The following is a 21,933-nucleotide window of genomic DNA, read 5'->3' as shown; positions in this document are numbered from 1 at the left end:
TCCTCCACAGAGGGTACCCCGAATCCTTATTAATCAGTCTTATTCATGAAGTCATGAATAAAAGAAGTAAGAATGTATACGCACCACTACTCAGAGTTAAATCAACTATATTGTAAGGACTCTTGGTCCTTCTTAGAAAAGATAGGTTCATTGGATTTTAACGTGAACCACAACTTCCTTACTATCCCAATTTGCCATCACTAGATTCGCTATGCTACCTCCACAGGGGGACCCCATGGCTACCCCTACCTTTTGTAGGAAAAAATCATTGTATTGCCCATAAGTCCAGGAGCTAGATCAGATGTTAATATTGATCTGAATGCTAGCATAGATATATCTATAGATAGAAGTCCTAGTCACACCAACATTTCTACTAACTTTATCATCACGTTTAGTAGACATAGTAATCAATGTCTAGCCATTCTAAGGAAGAATTGGGACCTATTTAAGATGTACCCCGACATTTATCAGAGAATAGGTGATGGTCCTAGGGTGACCTTTAGGAAAGGAAAGAATCTTAAATCACTTTTGGAAAAACAGGACACAGCATTAGTAAGGAACCCAGGCATGTTTAAATGCCTTAACTGTAACTATTGTAAACATGTAGACAAAATTAATACCTTCCAAATTAATAACAAAATGTGTAGACTAAAGGGCAGATACAACTGTAATTCCACTTTCGTCACATATTTAGCAAAATGTACATCCTGTGCAGCTTATTATGTCGGTAAAACTGAGAGAAGATTACATGACAGGATGTATGAACACTTATACGCTATAAGAAAATTTAAATCTGATAATGCATTAGCAAAACATATTTCTAGTCACAAGGATCATTCTTTCAAGTTCCTCGTTATTGATCAAGTTAAAGTTGACAATAGAGGGGGCTCAAGACCTCTCAAACTCGAGGAACTTGAGTTAAGCTGGCAGGTCAGACTTAATGCATATAGTTCCCCAGGGTTAAATGATGCTTGTTCAATTAGCAGTATATTGAAACTTAATAGTTTGAAGAGATGAAGAAATATGAGCATATCAAATGACATATAAATGATAGTATCAAATTTAAACACAAAAATGAAGTCAGTATATTAGACATTAATATGCATTCTTTTATGTAATATTACGGTACATTAGTATTTGTGTGACAGTCCCTACGTAGAGAGCTGCTGTGTGTATGCCTCTTTCCATTTAGGTTTTCAATAAGGTTTTATTTATACATTTTTCATTCAATATGTTTTTAAATTGTATTTTAACGTTTGGGTATTTTTTAATTATTCGTGAGTAACCTGTTGAAAGTTACTTTAAAGTTGGAGTGAAGAAATGGTTTCACTGTTCCTTTAATGTTTGTCAATTAATTAATTACGATGTGTATATATATATATATATATATATATATATATATACTAGGGTTGTAACAATGGTTCTTATTCTGAAGAAGTCAGCTGTTAAGAGCTGATGAAAAGCGCTTAAATAAACTCTTCTGACTGCAGACTCGCAACCACCCACTTTTTTGTTTGTGTTTAGTTCAGTTTGCCAGTTCGGTTTATTTGATTTGCTTGACCATAGCCTCCAACCAATAAATCATCTACTGTTATGACACAAGGATAACCTGAAATAATTTGCTCCATTGCACGCTGAAAGACTTCACTTGCTGAATTTATTCCAATTGGCATCCTGAGGAATCTATATCTGCCAAATGGGATACTGAAAGTAGTCAGTAATGAGGATTTGCGATCAAGCATCACTTGTCAAAATGATGCTTTTGCATCCAAGACTGAAAAAACAGTGGCATTTGGTGTTAGGGCTGTGACTTCCTCAACTGTATGCATTGGATGATGTGATCTCTTTAATGCTTTGTTCAAATATCTTGGGTCAATACATATTTTGATTTTGTCTGAGCCTTTTTATGTGGGCTGCTACCATGGACAACACCCATTCAGTTGATTCTGTGACTGGACAAATTACACCTTGCTGCACCATTTTATCCAGTTAAGCTTTAACGTTATTCTGCATAGCTATTGGAACTTTTCTTCCTGGTCTGACCACTGGACTAACCTCTGGGTCTAACTTCATAGAATACACAATTGGAAGTTTGCCTAACTTGTCATCGAAAACATCAGCATACTCTGAGAAAATGGCTTCGATAAAATGGGAACTAGGAGATGTGTGTATATGAACTTCTTTGCTAAAGGAAAGCAAATTCATTCTCAAACTGTCTTTGAGACCCAATAATGGCTGCACAGGTCTTTGGACTATATAGAATAACAAGCTGTAACAGTTCCTAGCCAAATAACATAAAAGTACTGCTGAGCCTGTGGACTGAATTTCTTCACCTCCATAAGTAACAAGTTTCACACAACTAGCCACATTGAGTTGTTCACCAGCTCTCACCTTAGCAATGGTGTTCTGCTGACATAACATTGTCCTTTGAACCAGTCTCTACTTTGAGTTTGGTGTATTTACGTTGATCTGGAGAGCACAAAACACATAATTCTTTGCCATCAAATTCACTACATCAACCTTTTCACCAATTACTGATACACCACCTATGCAGAAAGTAGAATTGCAGCTCTCTATATGATCAAATTGCTTTTTTGAGTGACCTATATTTATAATTGTGTGAAGTTTACTTGATTTGCAAAACTTTTGAAAATAGTTTCATTTTTTACACTTGTGGCATTGCCGACCAAATGTTAAGCATTTCTCTCTTTTAGACTCATGAATGGCACCACAACTGCAACAATTAACAATAAAGCTGGATTTGGGTTTTGCTGACTCACCCTTGTACTGCACTGAACATGTCCTTCTCTTAGAACTTGCTGGAAAACTATGGCTCCTCCTAGGAAAACCTGTAGTGGTTGCAACTGCCATGTGCTTAGGCCTGCTTCTGCTAGCCACGTGTTGCATGCTGTCTACACTTGCTCTGAAGCCTCCTGAAACCATGCTCATATCACTTGAAACCATACTTGTGTGCCTTTCTGTGACTTCATAGATTTGACAAATCTCAGTAGTTTGCTCAGCATCAAATCACTGTCATGAAGCAAAATCTTTCTCATTACTGCACTATTAATACCACACACAAGCCTGTCCTTTCTTAACTCATCTTTTAAGTCTCCAAACCGACACATTTTAGCTTTGTTTCTCAGATCAGTTATATAAGCTGCAAAGGTTTTGCCTGGTTTTTGATCTCTTGTGTAAAAAAAGGCCTCTCTAATGCAATGTGTGTCTGGGGGGTTACAAATTTCCCTGAATATGCACTTCAAGCACTCTATTTCTTCTCTTGATTCAGCCCGTACAACAATTTGATGGTCATCACCTTCTCCCTCATATACTGCTGGTGCATACACAAATGAACACTCTCTTTCAATGGCCTCTGACCCAGCTAGGTTTACCAAAATGAATGCCCTAGTGTGTGCATCTTTATCAGAATAAGCTGCTTGTATAAAAATATCATACTCTTGCTCAAATATTCTCCAGTTCAATGCAATATTCTGATCAAATACCAATGGTGATGTCTTTCGAAATTTTTCTGCCATATTAACACATGCCAGTGAAAGCTTTTGCAAGTATGCATAAACGTACACACATACATATGCCATAAATTTATGCCAATACTTGTAACTATGCCAAATAGCACAAAAAACCTCTGAGTAACTTAACTTTGTGAAGCAAGTCTCTCAGGCACTGTAATATTCTTGAAATTACTATACTATAAAAAATCACCCCTTAGTGTAAGAAACATTTCAAATTAGCTGTACTGTGCAAATGAACTGGGCAGAAGAAGCTCAGAGTAAGAAACATTTCAAAATAATTGTCCTTTTTTGAATAAACAGTACACAGCACAGTGAAACTTTACCAAAATGGTGGTACCTTGCTTAATAACTCTTTACAGTGCAAGAAACACTCTGTAACAAGTAACTTTTCGAAATGGCTGTATTTTGACTGCACCTTATGAAATATGTGCACTTTGCACACAAATAAACACTTCAAAATAAGTGCACAGTAATAAGCACAGACTGTAAGCATTTTTACTAACTTTGAAATACTTTGAATAACTCTAGTTATGCCTTGAATACAATGTGAAATAGTAATTATGCCAAAACACAGTACTTTGCCAAAAAACATGCAGTTGCCTTGCTTTATTTATGCTTAATGTGCCTCTTTTTTACCCTTACTATATTCATTTGCTCATTTAGTCTCTTTTCATGCCCATTATACTTTTTATGCTCATTTTTCCTTAAACATGCCCGCTTTAATTTAAACATGCTCATTTTACAATTCTGAGACAGTTTCAAACCCCATATGTGCTTTTCTGATGATTGTTTTGGTAAATATCTTAATCTTAAGTATTTCAGTTAATTAATAAACCTTTTGTGCCTCTCAATTGTTTTATAATGTGGTTTGTGTCCTTGTACTGCTCTGTTTTATCTTTTTTATAGAATAAATCATTTGTGCAAGTTTTCATTACCTTTTGTTCATTTCTGGTCCTTTTTCATGCTTGGTTCTCTTAGTTTACCTTAATTGTTAACTCTGCACCTCGTAGCTCTGAAAAGCAGCTTCTGGAATCCCAGTTCTGACACCATGTCACTTGTCTAGTCAGGATAAAATAGACGAGTCTTCATGGGTTCTGTTTAAGCAGCTTTAGTATGTACAAACACATCAGGATTGAGGCTTAATAACTTTAACTTAGATAAACTTATAAACAATATAGCTATTGTACTCATACATAAGTTCATAGGTTCACACTAGGCTATCTGCCCTAGGGCATTTATAAGCCTAGCCAGAGTGTGTTTGGCTTTCGCCACCCATTTTAAATTAATTTTGCTATGCCCTTTTTCGAGGTTATATACTGTGCCTCTGTCTAACAGTGACACAGAACTGATACCCGGGGTAAACCTATGATCTCCCATCTACACATCAAGATTCCTCTTGAAGAGAGTCAATGAGGGACTCTGCCTAACCTGGACTGGGATTTTATTCCAGAGTGAAGGGAGCCTCTGGGTTATGAATCTGTCCCTCCAGCATGTCCTATTTATTTCAGTGCTGAGGTGCAAGTCTCTCGAGCACGTAGCTTGATGGGATTTGGATTTTCTGAGGTGCAGCATGTCCATTAATTCCAGGTTGGACATGGCTTTATACGTGAGGCACAGATCGCCTCTGAGCAGGCGGTATGCCACTGAGTAGAGCTGGAGTTTCTTTAACCGGGCAGCATATGGCATCTGTTTGAGCCCTTTGATCCTCTTTGGTGAGTTATATTTGGGGTATTTCCAGTTGCTGGAGGTGTCTGGTAAAGTACATCCCAAAAGGGGCATTGTACTCAATTATGGACCTGATGAGGGATGAGTAAAGAGGCATGATGACCTCCCCTGATCTAGATGTGAATCCCTTCATGATTAGGTGGGCTATATAAAATGTTTTTCTAACCACTTTGGCCACGTGGTTGTCAAATAAGAGATTGCTATCAACTTGGGTCCCCAGGTCCCTAATTACTTCTTCTGTACTTAATGGATTACCGCCTATGTGGAAATTTGTGGGCACTTTGTTTTTGCCAAAGGGGATGACTATACACTTTTTGGCGTTTAGCTTGAAGCCATGGCTCTGGCACCAGTTATCTGTTTCTATGAGGCCCTTTTGGAGGATGCTTGTGTCAGCTGGAGAGTTGATTATGGCGCCCAGTTTGCAGTCATCTGTGAACTTGGTCAGCCACAGTCCTTCCGTGTTGGCCTGTACCTCTGAGAAATATATATCGAACAACATGTTCACTCTCTGCTGTCTTTGAAATGCTTCTTAAAGATACAGCACACACACTCTATTCTACAATTAAGTCCCATATTATTTATTATTTCTATGGAGGAGATTGTGTTAAGTCTATCATCATGCTGTTTATTGTGAGTAGAGGGTTTTTGTTTAGTAGTTGTCATAAAAAAACAGATATTTTTAATTTTTAAGATTTTAAGTAACAGATTGATGGATAAGGTTAATTCGGTTAATAAATTGTAACTTTAAATATCCTTAGATAAGAATGAAATAGTTAGTTTGTTGAAAATACATGATATGTGATAATTATTCCAGGTTATGATCCAAACAAGGTACAATTGCGTATATGTGATATATGATTACATAATCTTAAATAATTTCATTGAGATAGTTATTAAATAATATAAGTAAAAATCTGGTAGGGATAATCCACCATTTAATTTGAGAGTAGTCAATGTATTATTCTTATTGACTTAGGGTACCAATGGAATTTTATTAAAGATACTTTAATTTGGTTGGAGAAATATAGTAGTACTGTGGAAAATGAGGAGGATATATAAAATATAATTTTGGAAATATAATCATCTTTACAACTGATACTTTTGCAAGGAAAGGTAAACTTACAATTGTCTATGCAACTAGATCTTGTTTAATGTTATTACCAAAATTAGAATGTTTATCCTGGATGAAGTGCATACTGAGATATTTTAAAGAGGAGTCTAAAGTGATTTCTTATCAATTGAAAGGATTAATTCAATCATAGTTCGAAGTTATTGGTAATAGCTTGGTTTTATGTAAATTGAGCTTGTAATTTGAGACATGGGAAATTAATTTATTGTACTTATAATTTTAGGGTTATCTGATTTAGGGAAGGCTATATAGATATTTATATTGTCAGCAAAAGCTGTAACCAGGATTGCGATATTAAGCAAAGTAGGGTATCTGCAATAAGTTTTTTTTTAATTTAAGAAACAGAAATAGTGATTCCATATAGCTATTAAATGCATGGAGTGAAAGGGGGTAACCTTGCCTAACTCCTAAGTTAATTGTGATAGGTATAGACAGATTCTTGCTAATTATTGATTGTGTAGACGCATTTTGTATAGTATTGATGCATTCTGCAGAAAAAAAATGTGTGGGGAAACAAAACTTAATAAGGACTTTTATCAAAAATGGGGTCTTGACCAGATCAAATGCTTTGGATACATCTAGAACTAGTACAAATATGTTAAATTTCTTATTTTTATTTACATTAAATTTTTAAAGCATTGCCAGAGTTAGAGTCTGGTCATTAATCTGTCATATTTTAATAAAACCTGATTGAAAAGAAAAAGTGATTGTTGCTTTGCATCCCATCAGAAATATTTAATGTTAAGATTTTAATGTATTGATTTATTAGTGATATACGTATGTAGTTTGAAGAGTAAGAGGGATTAGAACTGGGTTCTGGAATTAGAATTTTTTTTGATTTAGTTAAACATGGGTCAGAAAAATATATTATATATAATCTCATTAAACACTATTTGAAGGATTTTGAATAAATTGTCTGAAAATTTCTTAAAGAATCCACATGTGAAGCCATCTGTACCAGGACTTTTTCCATTTTCATCCACTTAATAGTTTCTCTTATTTCCATAATAGTAAAAGGGTTTTCCAGTATTTTTAGACAGCTCCTTGGTTAAAGTAGAAATATCTATTTGTTGTAACTAATTATTTAATTATATGTCACTATAAATGTTATTGTTTGGTATATTTTAGTATATTAATGATAAAATGATATTCTGCCTTATAGGAGTTAGTTTGTTAACTCAGCATGTGTGTATATGTATATATATATATATATATAGATATATATAAATATATATATATATATATATATATATATATATATATATATATATATATATATGTATATATATGGATTCATTTCAGAAGCTCGAAATACTGAAATATCGGATTTCAGTATTTCAAGCCCAGAAAGCCGAATCCACAAAACCACGAAAACTCAAAACCGCGAAATTCAAAATCTCGCACATCGGAGATTTTGAATTCTGCAGTACTACTGAACACACACACACACACACACACACACGCACACACACACACACACACACACACACACACACACACACACACACACACACACACACACACACACACACACACACACACACACACACACACACACACACACACACACACACACACACACACACACACACACACACACACAGACACACACACATAACCTCTCTACTGCATGAAAGCTGGGGGGGCAAGCCCCCCTGCACCCCCCACACACCTCCCTACTTAAATATTCTCACTCTGAGGTCACACTACCTACAAACACCACCACGCAAGCTACATTCTCCTCGCACACACACTCACACACACACACACACACACACACACACACACACACACACACACACACACACACACACATCACAGCAACAAAATACACTGATGCACACCACAGCCCCTACCCAAAACTCTTAACACACACACACACACACTTACCTGAATACATAACCACAGCAAAAGTTCAGAAGTGTGAAATTCAAAACCTCCGGTATTCGAGGTTTTGAATTTCATGCTTCTGAACTTTTGCTGTTCTACGGATTCAGCTTTCTAGGCTCCAAATACTGAAATTCAATAGTTCAGTATTTCAAGCTTCTGAAGTGAATCCATATATATAAATATATATATATATATATATATATATATATATATATATATATATATATATATCTTCTTCTTTTTCCCAGTTAGGGGTTGGCACAGCAGATCATTTGTCTGCTCATGATTGGCAGTGGAGTTTTACGTTGTCAAGTTGTCAGCCCAGTGCCCAACCTTCCACAGAAGGCACACACATGCACACACTCACACCTAGGGCCAATTTAGAGTGTCCAATCCACCTACTGCATGTCTTTGGGATGTGGGAGGAAACCCACGTGACCACAGGGAGGACATGCAGACTCTGTACATAAGGCACCCCCAGCTGAGAATTGAACCGGAGAACCTCTTGCTGAGAGGTGGCAATGCGAACTGCTGCACCACCGTGGCCACCTCTATATATATATATATATATATATATATATATATATATATATATATATATATATATATCTAATTAAAAAAAAATAGTAAATCACACCAACAACTCTTGTAGAACTTTAGCGCTTTCGTCTTATTTAGTATCAAGACTTCTTCAGAAAGACATGTTTCATAAGTATGAGCAACCATTTTCACTTCCTTTATATACATTAGTTCTAGCAGGCCATTTAAATTAGCAAAAGTTCCTTTCCAATAGTAAAGTGTGAACAAGCAGGGTGCTGTGTGCATTTTCATTAACATTACAATCGCAGTTACATAAGTCAGACAGTAATAGCCTTGTGGTGCCGTGTGCATACTAAAAGGGATTGTGTGCAAAAAGGGATCGTGTGCAAAAAAGGGGATTGTGTGCAAAAAGGGACTGTGTGCAAAAAGGGATTGTGTGCAAAAAAAAAAAAAAAATTATTAAGGGGGAACCAGGAAGGATGACAGTCATGCTGTGATGATTCTAATATAAACACATTACTTATGAGTCTTTGCCTCCAAATTTAAGTAAAGAAGAGAATGGAGGAAGATGGAGGAGTAAGGTAGAGAGTCCTAGTATGCTTTGGTATTGGTGTGTGTGTAGAGTAATGTGTGGGTATGCCACCTGATGGGGGAGTGGGAGGAATGTGGTGTGGACTTGAGGGGGGGCTGGTAGGGAGCCACCCATGACAAGGAGCATATGAATGACAGAGTGTCCCAGAAGACTGTCAGTGCAGATGGTACCAGCTGTGGGCTGGTTTGGATGGTATCACCCCTTGAATGGCTGTGTGAAATAGTGAGACCAGGGGGTATAGTTGGTGTGGTCAGTGGGGACTAGCCTGGTGATTGGGAGCATGTGTGTAGGGGTTATGGGGGAGTCAAAGGTCAGAGAGAGAGAGAGAAGAAACACATTATATTCACTTGCACAGTTGTAAATCAATAAACACATTAAATCTACTTGCACAATTCTTCAAACCCTCTTGCACAGTTCTTCAAACCCTATCACATTTCAATCTCTATACCATTTAAGTGCACATTTAATGTTCAGTGTCTCATTGAGACCTGGATAGACATCAACTCACAGTTCTATCTGTCATTTTAATTCCCGGACTTGCAAGAATGTGTCCATGTCCCCTACAAATTCTGTTATTTTATCCAGCATTATGAATTTGAATCCTGGGAAGTTTGGGCAAATAGCACTGTGTTTAGCCAAGGCTTTCAAACTGTCCTGTTTGTGTATTGCTGCAGTGTGTTCTTTAATATGGCTACTCAGCTTCCTGTTAGTTTTGCCGATATAGAAATTCCCACAGTGTTCGCAGAAAGCACTGTAGACTACATTTTTTGTATTGCAGTCATAGTGGTCATGTAGACTGATAGTTCTGTTGCAGTGCGGGAAGGTGATGTTGTTGTTTTTACGTATGTGTACACAGGCAACACACTTGCCGCAGTCAGACATTCCAGGTTCTGTCGATACTTCACTCTGTGGGGATGGGCTTTTATTCCTCTCGAATGCACCACCAAAAGAAGAAGTTCATTTGAAACAGAAGTTTGGGGATATCCCAAGTAACTTTGTCAGACCTTTTTCTCCTCCCAAGATGTCCCAATTGTTGGTGAGGACCCCTCTGATTCCAAACATATCGGTGGAAATTGGAAGGGGGAAAATTGACACCCAGTCCTTTTTGTTCAGTCCGTTCTGTGCCCTTGCTATGAATCCATTTTCCAGGATTGGTGGGTACCTGGAGTGTCTGTGCTGTATGATCTCTTGGAACAGGTTGTCCACTAGATACTCTGGGTATTTTCTTTCTAGGAACAAGTTTCTGAGGTAAAAACCTTCCTTGATGAAAACCACGTCCCTAAAAATGAGTCTGGATAACCGGATGAATTGTCCTTTTACAATACTCTTTTTCATGAAATGGGGATGCTGGCTGCTGAACTCTAGATAGTTATTCCAGAAAGTGGGCTTGCGGTAGATGTTGGAGTCAAACTGTCCACTTTCTGGGTCTATAGTGAGGTGGATATCCAGGAATTGAGTGGAGGTTCCGATATGTCCTACTGTTAGGGTCAGGAAGTCCAGACTCTGGAAAAGGATTCCAGAAAATTGCTCAGAGTAAGTCTGTCCCCCTTCCAGACAAAAAAGACGTCATCAATATAACGCCTGTACATTATGGTGTTGTTGAACCCGGGCAGTGATTCAACCTTATCCATTTCCCAGGCACTGAGGACTAAGTTTGCATATGCTGGGGCCATTTTGGACCCCATGGCTACTCCTTTCTGTTGGTGGTAAAACTTCCCGTTGAATTGAAAGAAGTTATTTCTTAATACTGCTTCTGTTAACCTGCATACAGTATTAATCTTAGTCCTGCTTAGGTTGGAGTGCCTGTTCAGATACTGTCTGGTGAGGGTCAGTCCTTTGGCGTGGGGGATGTTTGTGTAGAGTGCTTCTACATCTAGGGTGACCAGTAAATATTCCCCTCCATCCAGCCTTAGTTTGAAGATGTCATTTAGAAAAGCCCAGGAGTCCTTGGTGTAGTATTTGCTGTTCTGTACAATGGGGTTAAGGACGTGGTCCACAAATTGTGAAATCTTTTCTGTTTTTGTCCTTCGGTTCGATACCACATGGCAGAAAGGTGGATTTTCAGGGTTCTTGTGAACATTGGGGAGTCCAAAAAATTTCCCAAGGCTGGGTGTCATGACCTGCATCAAGTCTTTTTCATCTTGAGAGATCTCATCCCTGAGGTACAGTTCCAACAGTAGGTTGTCAATTTGTTTAAAGTTTTGTTGTACCTGGTTGATGTTGACCTTTTTGTAGAACTGGTTATTCAAGAGGGATGCTTCAAGTGTTTGGATATAGTTCTCCTGCTCCATCACTACTATCCCGGATCCCTTGTCAGCCTTCATGATCTGTAGGGATTTGTCCTGACTCAGTTCCTTCCAAGCCTGTCTTTCTTCCCTGTTCAGGTTGTGCCACTTTGCCGAGGGCTTATCAGAAAGGAGTTTCCTGATATCCCTTTCGCAGGTACTCGCAAAGAGGCTCAGTGTGTTGGAGAGTGCAGGAGTGTACAGGCTCTTCATGGTAAGGGGTCTGTTGTTATCTTCCGAGCTTTCATCATCTTCTTCCTCTTCATATTGTTGTATATCTAATTTTAGTTGTAACTTTCTCAGGTAGCACTTGAGGTCCAGGATAACATCCGCCATGTTGGCTCTCTGTGCCGGGATGAAAGAAAAGCCTTTCTTCAGTACCATATGATGGCTTTCTGAGAAAACTCGTGTGATGAGGTTAAAGATGTCACCTACCCCTGCTGGAGACCTGAAGTCAGTGCTATCAGGTGCTGGTATCAGTGAATGGGGAGGGTGATCAGGGTGGTCCATCTCAGTAATACTAGTACTGTATCCCGTTCCCGCTCCTTCTTCCCCTGTGATTGTTGTTCCCCCTCCTTCCCTCAATATTGTTGGTGTTGTGGTTCCAGTTTTGTTCATTACCCCCAGGTATGAACCTGGTATAAGTCCTGGTTCTGGTTGTGAGTCCTGCTGAAGATAAAAAAACATTGTTGTTGCCACTTGTGTTGTTGTTGGAAGACTGGTCATTCGTTGGTGGGGTCTGATAAACCCTTCCTTGATTGATCGCACTGTCCGGTGTCCTGTGGTTTGTATTGTTGTTGTCCTCGTTGTTGTCATAGTGGTCACGTTCACTAGTGTCTGGATCTCTCTGTGCTGGCTGATTCTGGAGAGGCATTTCTGGTCTTGGCTGTCCCCTAGGAGAAGCATGTACCATCATCTGGGAACCACTCCCTGCTAGTGGGCTGGATGTAATGAGGAGTCTATCCACCTCTGGTGTGTTGGGTCAATTTGTGGGTCCTTGTAATTCTGTCGTAGGCCTTAGTTCGGTTGTAGACAATGGATTGGTTGTGGGATATCTGTCTGGCCTTCTCCGTGTGTGTAAGGAGCGTGTGGGCCTGATCAGGTATGCTTTTCCTTCCTCATATTGTTTAATGTCCCTAAGCAATTTTTGAATGCTTTTATTGTCACGAAGTTCAGTTCTTAGTTAAAATTTCTTCTCTTCGTTCAATTTTTTTGAGTGCGGTTAATTTTAGTTGTAAGTCTTCTACTCCATGCGACAGTATGGCAGGAAACATAGCACCCAACTCAGGCTGTAGTAGCCAACTGAAGACAGAAGCAACCAGGAGCAGGACACCAATTGATCCAACAACAGTTCTTACAAAATTATCGGAAGGAATTTGTTTGGCGCAGGATCTCTTTGAGGACCTAAACAGCAGACCTTTAACACCTACAAATGAAAGGATCACCAGGGACCACACTGAACCCCTGGACCACTCTGGACCCAGGACCACAATTAACAACAGAACTGGGACAGAAATAAGGACCACACAGGCTCTTGACCTGATACTCACGCAGATGGAAATTAATCCCTTCCGTTGCCCGGTCCAGAATACAACAGCACAACTGGAGTACAGTCAAAACAGAGGGGTCTCACAGAGTGCCAGGTCTCTGATTACCAGATTCGAGAGACTGATTAAAACCTACAAAAACTTGGAGCATGACAACTTCTATCTGGAAAGGTGTTTAGAGCTGGATATAGTCCCATAGGGTCTTAGGTGTAACAAATTTCCAAACAGGATTACTCCAAACTCTCAGCTTCACAAAGAACTGGTCAAAATATATAATGACTATGGGCTAGCAGCTATCACAGCACTCATGCAAAGTAATACTGAGAGTATGGCCACCTACAAGTCTCAAATAGATGATCTGCAAACATGCATCCTGCAGGATCCCACATTTATTGACTTTGCGGAAATGTGGGACAATGTACCACACAAAATTACTAGGCATGTGGTGACACTGATTGAATGCAAGAAAGGCAAATTGCTTAGGGACATTAAACAATATGAGGAAGGAAAATCATACCCGATCAGGCCCACACGCTCCTTACACACACGGAGAAGGCCAGACAGATATCCCACAACCAATCCGTTGTCTACAACCGAACTAAGGCCTACGACAGAATTACAAGAACCCACATATGGACCCAGCACACCAGAGGTGGACAGACTCCTCATCACATCCAGCCCACTAGCAGGGAGTAGTTCCCAGATGATGGTATATACTCCTTCTAGGGGACAGCCAAGACTAGAAATGCCTCTCCAGAATCAGCCAACACAGAGAGATCCAGACACCAGTGAACATGTCCACTATGACAACAACGAGGACAACAACAATACAAACCACAGGACACCGGACAGTGCGATCAATCAAGGAAGGGTTTATCAGACCCCACCAATGAACGACCAGTCTTCCAACAACAACACAAGTGGCAACAACAATGTTTTTTTATCTTCAGCAGGACTCACAACCAGAACCAGGACTTATACCAGGTTCAGACCTGGGGGTAATGAACGAAACTGGAACCACAACACCAACAATATTGAGGGAAGGAGGGAGAACAACAATCACAGGGGAAGAAGGAGCGGGAACGGCATACAGTACTGGTATTACTGAGATGGATCACCCTGATCACCTTCCCCATTCACTGATACCAGCACCTGATAGCACTGACTTCAGGTCTCCAGCAGGGGTAGGTGACATCTTTAACCTCACCACACGAGTTTTCTCAGAAAGCCATCATAAGGTACTGAAGAAAGGCTTTTCTTTCATCCCGGCGCAGAGAGCCAACATGGCGGATGTTATCCTGGACCTCAAGTGCTACCTGAGAAAGTTACAACTAAAATTAGATATACAACAATATGAAGAGGGAGAAGATGATGAAAGCTCGGAAGATAACAACAGACCCCTTACCATGAAGAGCCTGTAAACTCCTGCACTCTCCAACACACTGAGCCTCTTTGTGAGTACCTGCGAAAGGGATATCAGGAAACTCCATTCTTATAAGCCCTCAGCAAAGTGGCACAACCTGAACAGGGAAGAAAGACAGGCTTGGAAGGAACTGAGTCTGGACAAATCCCTACAGATCATGAAGGCTGACAAGGGATCTGGGATAGTAGTGATGGAGCAGGAGAGCTATATCCAAACACTTGAAGCATCCCTCGTGAATAACCAGTTCTACAAAAAGGTCAACATCAACCAGGTACAACAAAACTTTAAACCAATTGACAACCTACTGTTGGAACTGTACCTCAGGATGAGATCTCTCAAGACGAAAAAGACTTCATGCAGATCATGACACCCAGCCTTGGAAAATGTTTTGGAATCCCCAAGGTTCACAAGAACCCTGAAAATCCACCTTTCCGCCATGTGATATCGAACCGAAGGACAAAAACAGAAAAGATTTCACAATACGTGGACCACGTCCTTAACCCCATTGTACAGAACAGCAAATACTACATCAAGGACTCCTGGGCTTTTCTAAATGATATCTTCAAACTAAGGCTGGATGGAAGGGAATATTTACTGGTCACCCTAGATGTAGAAGCACTCTACACAAACATCCCCCACACCAAAGGACTGACCCTCACCAGACAGTATCTGAACAGGCACTCCAACCTAAGCAGGACTAAGATTAATACTGTATGCAGGTTAACAGAAGCAGTATTAAGAAATAACTTCTTTCAATTCGACGGGAAGATTTACCACCAACAGAAAGGAGTAGCCATGGGGTCCAAAATGGCCCCAGCATATGCAAACGTAGTCCTCAGTGCCTGGGAAATGGATAAGGTTGAATCACTGCCCGGGTACAACAACACCATAATGTACAGGTGTTATATTGATGACATCTTTTTTGTCTGGAAGGGGGACAGTCTTTCTCTGAGCAATTTTCTGGAAACCCTTTTCCAGAGTTTGGACTTCCTGACCCTCACAGTAGGACATATCGGAACCACCACTCAATTCCTGGATATCCACCTCACCATAGACCCAGAAAGTGGACAGTTTGACTCCAACATCTACCGCAAGCCCACTTTCCAGAATAACTATCTAGAGTTCAGCAGCCAGCATCCCCATTTCATGAAAAAGAATATTGTAAAAGGACAATTCATCCGGTTATCCAGACTCATTTTTAGGGACGAGGTTTTCATCAAGGAAGGTTTTTACCTCAGAAACTTGTTCCTAGAAAGAAAATACCCAGAGTATCTAGTGGACAACCTGTTCCAAGAGATCATACAGCACAGACACTCCAGGTACCCACCAATCCTGGAAAATGGATTCATAGCAAGGGCACAGAACGGACTGAACAAAAAGGACTGGGTGTCAAGTTTCCCCCTTCCAATTTCCACCGATATGTTTGGAATCAGAGGGGTCCTCACCAACAATTGGGACATCTTGGGAGGAGAAAAATGTCTGACAAAGTTACTTGGGACACCCACAAACTTCTGTTTCAAACGAACCTCTTCTTTTGGTGGTGCATTCGAGAGAAATAAAAGCCCATCCCCACAGAGTGAAGTATCGACAGAACCTGGAATGTCTGACTGCGGCAAGTGTGTTGCCTGTGTACACATACGAAAAAACAACGTCACCTTCTTGCACTGCAACAGAACTTTCAGTCTACATGACCACTATGACTGCAACACAAAAAATGTAGTCTACAGTGCTTTCTGCGAACACTGTGGGAATTTCTATATAGGCAAAACTACCAGGAAGCTGAGTAGCCGTATTAAAGAACACACTGCAGCAATACACAAACAGGACAGTTTGAATGCCTTGGCTAAACACAGTGCTATTTTCCCAAACTTCACAGGATTCAAATTCACAGTGCTGGAAAAAATAACAGAATTTGTAGGGGACATGGACACATTCCTGCAAGTCCGGGAATTAAAATGGCAGATAGAACTGAGAGCTGATGTCTATCCAGGTCTCAACGAGACACTGAACATTAAATGTGCACTTAAATGGTATAGAGATTGAAATGTGATAGGGTTTGAAGAACTGTGCAAGAGGGTTTGAAGAATTGTGCAAGTAGATTTAATGTATTTATTGATTTACAACTGTGCAAGTGAATATAATGTGTTTCTTCTCTCTCTCTCTCTGACCTTTGACTCGCCCATACTCCCTACACACATGCTCCCAATCACCAGGCTTGCCCCCACTGACCGCACCAACTATACCTCCCGGTCTCACTATTTCACGCAGCCATTCAAGGGGTGATACCATCCAAACCAGCCCACAGCTGGTACCATCCGCACTGACAGTCTTCTGGGTCACTCTGTCATTCATATGCTCCTTGTCATGGGCAGCTCCCTACCAGCCCCCCCTCAAGTCCACACCGCATTCCTCCCATTCCCCCATCAGGTGGCATACCCACGCATTACTCTACACACACACCGATACCAAAGCATACTAGGACTCTCTACCTTACTCCTCCATCTTCCTCCGTTCTCTTCTTTACTTACCTTTGGAGGCAAAGACTCATAAGTAATGTATTTATATTAGAATCATCACAGCATGATCATCCTTCCCGGTTCCCCCTTAATAATTTTTTTTTTTTTTTTTTGCACACAATCCCTTTTTGCACACAGTCCCTTTTTGCACACAATCCCCTTTTTTCACACGATCCCTTTTTGCACACAATCCCTTTTAGTATGCACACGGCACCACAAGGCTATTACTGTCTGACTTATGTAACTGCGATTGTAATGTTAATGAAAATGCACACAGCACCCTGCTTGTTCACACTTTACTATTGGAAAGGAACTGTTGTTAATTTAAATGGCCTGCTAGAACTAATGTATATAAAGGAAGTGAAAATGGTTGCTCATACTTATGAAACATGTCTTTCTGAAGAAGTCTTGATAATAAATAAGACGAAAGCGCTAAAGTTCTACAAGAGTTGTTGGTGTGATTTACTATTTTTTGAATGCTTTTATTGTCACGAAGTTCAGTTCTTAGTTTATATATATATATATATATATATATATATATATATATATATATATATATATATATATATATACATACATACACACATATATTCTATGGTAAGGTTGAAGTGGGTTTGGTCAACCCACTTCAATTGAAGTCCGGAGGCCGAATGGTGACAATGTGGAATCTGACCATGTCAAAGTATGAATCTTGACCCATGTTAAAGCCCGTTCCAAGATCGAAGTTGAGTTGTATTTTGACAATGTCAGGATTCAACATTGTTGCTTTCGTGGACGTGGGTTGATGAGCCCATCATTCGATATATATTCCTAGGAAATTTATTCCACCATTTGTGAATTTATTGGGCTGGTTCTATTTCTGCTTGTTTATAGCATCCAACCCCTACTTAAGGAATTTAACAGCTCTAAACACATATTCCACAACCTCGGTGCTCTAATTTAACGAACCCTAGTTTGGAAACTCCTCGCTAATAGACCTTCTTTTTGCTGCTCTAACTTTCAAGATAACCTTATGGGGTTTCCACTTACGTAGAGTGAGCTTTATACATCACAATTTAACTTGAAGGATGCTACCTTAAGGAAGGGTGCTACCTTAAGGAACGCCTTGGAATTAAACCGCTGTTATTTAGCCTCAACTGTTATTTTTATTATTAGTACTTCTTTTACGAATCTTATGATACCCTATTTGTATCAACCTGATTTAAAAAGCACCTTACTGTACATTTACTCTACTTTTGCCATTCTTCTTTTTGAAGAAGTTGAACTAACCTCCACGAACTTTTTTCACAGCTTCATATGAATAGTGATACCCATGTGAAATAAAAAAAAAACACTGGGCTGCCTCTAAAATATTCAATAAAGGCTACAGGTGTATGTGCGTATGTTGGCACCACTACCAACCTATTTAATTTTAAAATATAACTGATAAAAACACGAAGTACCTAAAAGCTGTCTTTGAGCTAGTACTACCCACATGCTGGCGCATTTAGCTACCTCTATTTAAGTCAACAAGGAGAAGAGGTGTATGAGCTACTCCACACTTAACTAAGTTATTTTCCACAAGTAGTAGAACCTAGCTTTTATAGGCTATCTCTAAATTTTTTAATCAGAAAATGGGCTGTATATGTTAGTGCTAAAACAGCTTAAAAACTAAGCTACTTATATTCTATAAAGACGAAATACTTAACTTTATATTGAAATGTTGGCTTGACATATTTCTAAACCAACAGCTCCTGTAGAGTGAATGCTGCGTGCCCTGAGTGTACCAACTTGTGTTCCATAAGACCTACCTACCTACTTTAAGCATAATACTCTTTACTGGGGAATTTATATATCTAATACAGTGATGTACAAGCTATACTACCTTAAAACAGATGTCTCATTTGAGTGCTAGTTTGTGGAATATCTACACCACTCAAGTCTAACATATGCACATCACTATCACTTATTAACTTGGTCCACAGTGTCTGTTTTTTACTAGTGTGTCTGCTCAACTTTTATGTCAACCTAAGGTTAGTGCTTAAAGTATGAGGCTGCTGTATACTTTGTAACTGTTTGGCAGATTTCACTCTTTGGGGTCAATTGCACATCTTGACTTACCTGTCTCGTGTTAAAAAGGCTCATGCTCACACACTGAAACTAGGATTTTAAATACTGTGTACTACCTGTATTAGCATCCAAATGAGCTGTTTCTATGACATGTAAACTGTACTTTTTTTATAACACACAAAGTTGAAAACTTTCACAGCAATTTAATGTTACCCAACTGAATTTATACCCTTATGCTATCTATAGTCTTGTTCCTAGCCCTGCACATATTATAAGCTGATTCCTTCATTTGCTGATATATTTTGTTTTAGGCTATCCAGAATATTGACTGGGTTGACTTATAAGGTGTTTTACATCTCAATAATTAACTTATGTATCTGCTTAGCCAAGATTTCATTGTTGTTCAATTATAAATGGTTTTCTGCTATGTTACATACTGTTTAATTACACTGCCTATGTTATAGTACTAAACTACTTGTTTCTACTACTTTCTTTCTCTTTTTCTCTCTATCTCCTACAACAAACCCAGCTCTCCAACCTGGTTATACTTGCGCTAAGAAGCAGATTTTAACTACCTGAAGAACAAGGACCCTGTCTAAACTCCCTCCAGTCTCATCTTTGAGCCACCTATTCCCTGTATTATCACAAGAAAAGGGAGTAAGAAAATATGTGTCTACAATATCACTGCCAGTATAGCTTATAATTTAATATTCTATTTTGGTGGCTCTAAGAGCGCTAGCCAGGAAAGCCAGCAGCTTCACCCCCTCTCCACTCTGGAACCTATATATCTCTTTGTTCCCCTCCACATAAAAGCCACCTGAACTACTACTCTTTCATCTGAATCTGTACACAAACTCCCACTTTTCCCCAATTTACAATATTAACTTTGTCCACTAGGTGGCAGTCTTGTCCTTCAGGACTTAGAAGCCTTTTCCTAGTCTGTAATACACCCTTACTATCTTATTTCCTTTCTGAGTCCTTATGCTTGATCTTAAAGTATAGCCCATAACATCTTCTTTACTTGGGGTGAACCTTCAACACCCACCTAGAAGCCTAATCATCTTTCGTTAACTTCACTCCATTATTCAGGGTTACTTACCTACTGCAGCCTACTCCAACTGATTGTTCTTTTTCCTGATCCTTACCTCTCTGTTCTCTACTTGCTCCGTTTGCCCTGTGGGCTCACTCTGCTCCCCTACCCTGCCCCCATATCCCACCTGCCCCCAGTGCTCCTAAACTTATACATCTAAACCACACCCTCTCCCTCTACAAACCAATCACATCTACCTCCTTATTAACCTATTTAACAAATTACTCCACTCTCTTTAACCACCCCAGTATAACTTTTCCCACCAAATAATATCAGTAAAGCTCATCAATTAAAATGTATACATTTACTTCCCAAGTTCAACTAAAGCTTCTAATCTTTCTTTTACTCCTACCATCCCTAGCAGCAGCCTACTTAATAGCCTCCTACGAGCAGCCAAACTATTTACAGCTAAATATTCCTAAAAAGCAAACAAGTATTATACCTCAAACTAACTCCCCCGAGCACATAAATATAACATCTCAACCTAGCTATTTACCTCCAAAATATCACAGATTGACCTACATCAAATATAACTACCTAAAACCCCAAAAACCTCTCAACCACTACAGTAAATTTCATCATCCCTTAAACATTCTTTTGCACATCTCCTTAATAGATGGAGACATCCATCCTAACCCTGGACCAGGACTTAAAGTAACCGCAGAGCCACAAATCCATATTCCCACCTCACCTACTATCCCATCTAAATCTCTCAACTCCCTCTTTATCACCCACCTAAACATTCACAGCATAAATAATAAAATTGCCCATCTTCATGCTGTCCTGGATTTTCATTCCTTTGATATCCTTTGCTTAACAGAAACTTGGCTAAAACACACTACTCAGGATATTGAAATCATTCCACCAGGATACAACATCTTAAGATAAGACTGCAAAGCAAAAAAAGGAGGGGGAGTAGCTATTCTCTATAGAGAAGGGCTACAAGTTTCAATACTAAACCTCAAACCCCCCCTGGAAAGCAATGTAGAAATGATTGGCACTAAAATACAGATTAATTCCAACAAATCGCTAAAAATAGTTTGTATCTACATGCCCCCTGGTAACAATACCAGCATCCTGGAAGATATCCTTGCTGAGATCTCTTCAAAAATCCCCAAGAGACAATAATTCTAGGTGACTTTAATATTGACTGGAAGTGCTGCTCTACTGAAACGCCAACTTCCCATATTAACCTTCATGGCTTCTCACAAACAATCCACTCCCCAACCAGAATAAATAAACCCAATAATAAAGAATCCATCCTAGACTGGATTCTCATTAATAATCACCAACAACTCTACAAAGTAGGAGCCCTCCCAGATGATCTAAGTGATCATTCTCTCACTTTCATAATCAGGCAAAAGTCTAGCATTCCCAACCCTACCATATATAGAACAATAAGAAGCAAAAAAAAAATTAACCCAGATCACTTCCAAACTGAACTAAAAGCATGTGATTAATCACCCATAAAACATCTCCCACTTGATGAGGATGTTAACTACTTTAACCTAAAATTCTTAACAATTCTTGACTACCATGCATCAAAGAGATCTATCAAAATTAAATCTAAACCTGCCCCATGGCTTACTAATGAAACCCGAAAAAAAATACAGC

This window comes from Protopterus annectens, chromosome 5.part0 (genome assembly GCF_019279795.1).
Source record: "Protopterus annectens isolate FY-2018-M chromosome 5.part0, PAN1.0, whole genome shotgun sequence".
NCBI lineage: Eukaryota > Metazoa > Chordata > Ceratodontiformes > Protopteridae > Protopterus > Protopterus annectens.
Note: the sequence above shows the minus strand (reverse complement) of the source record.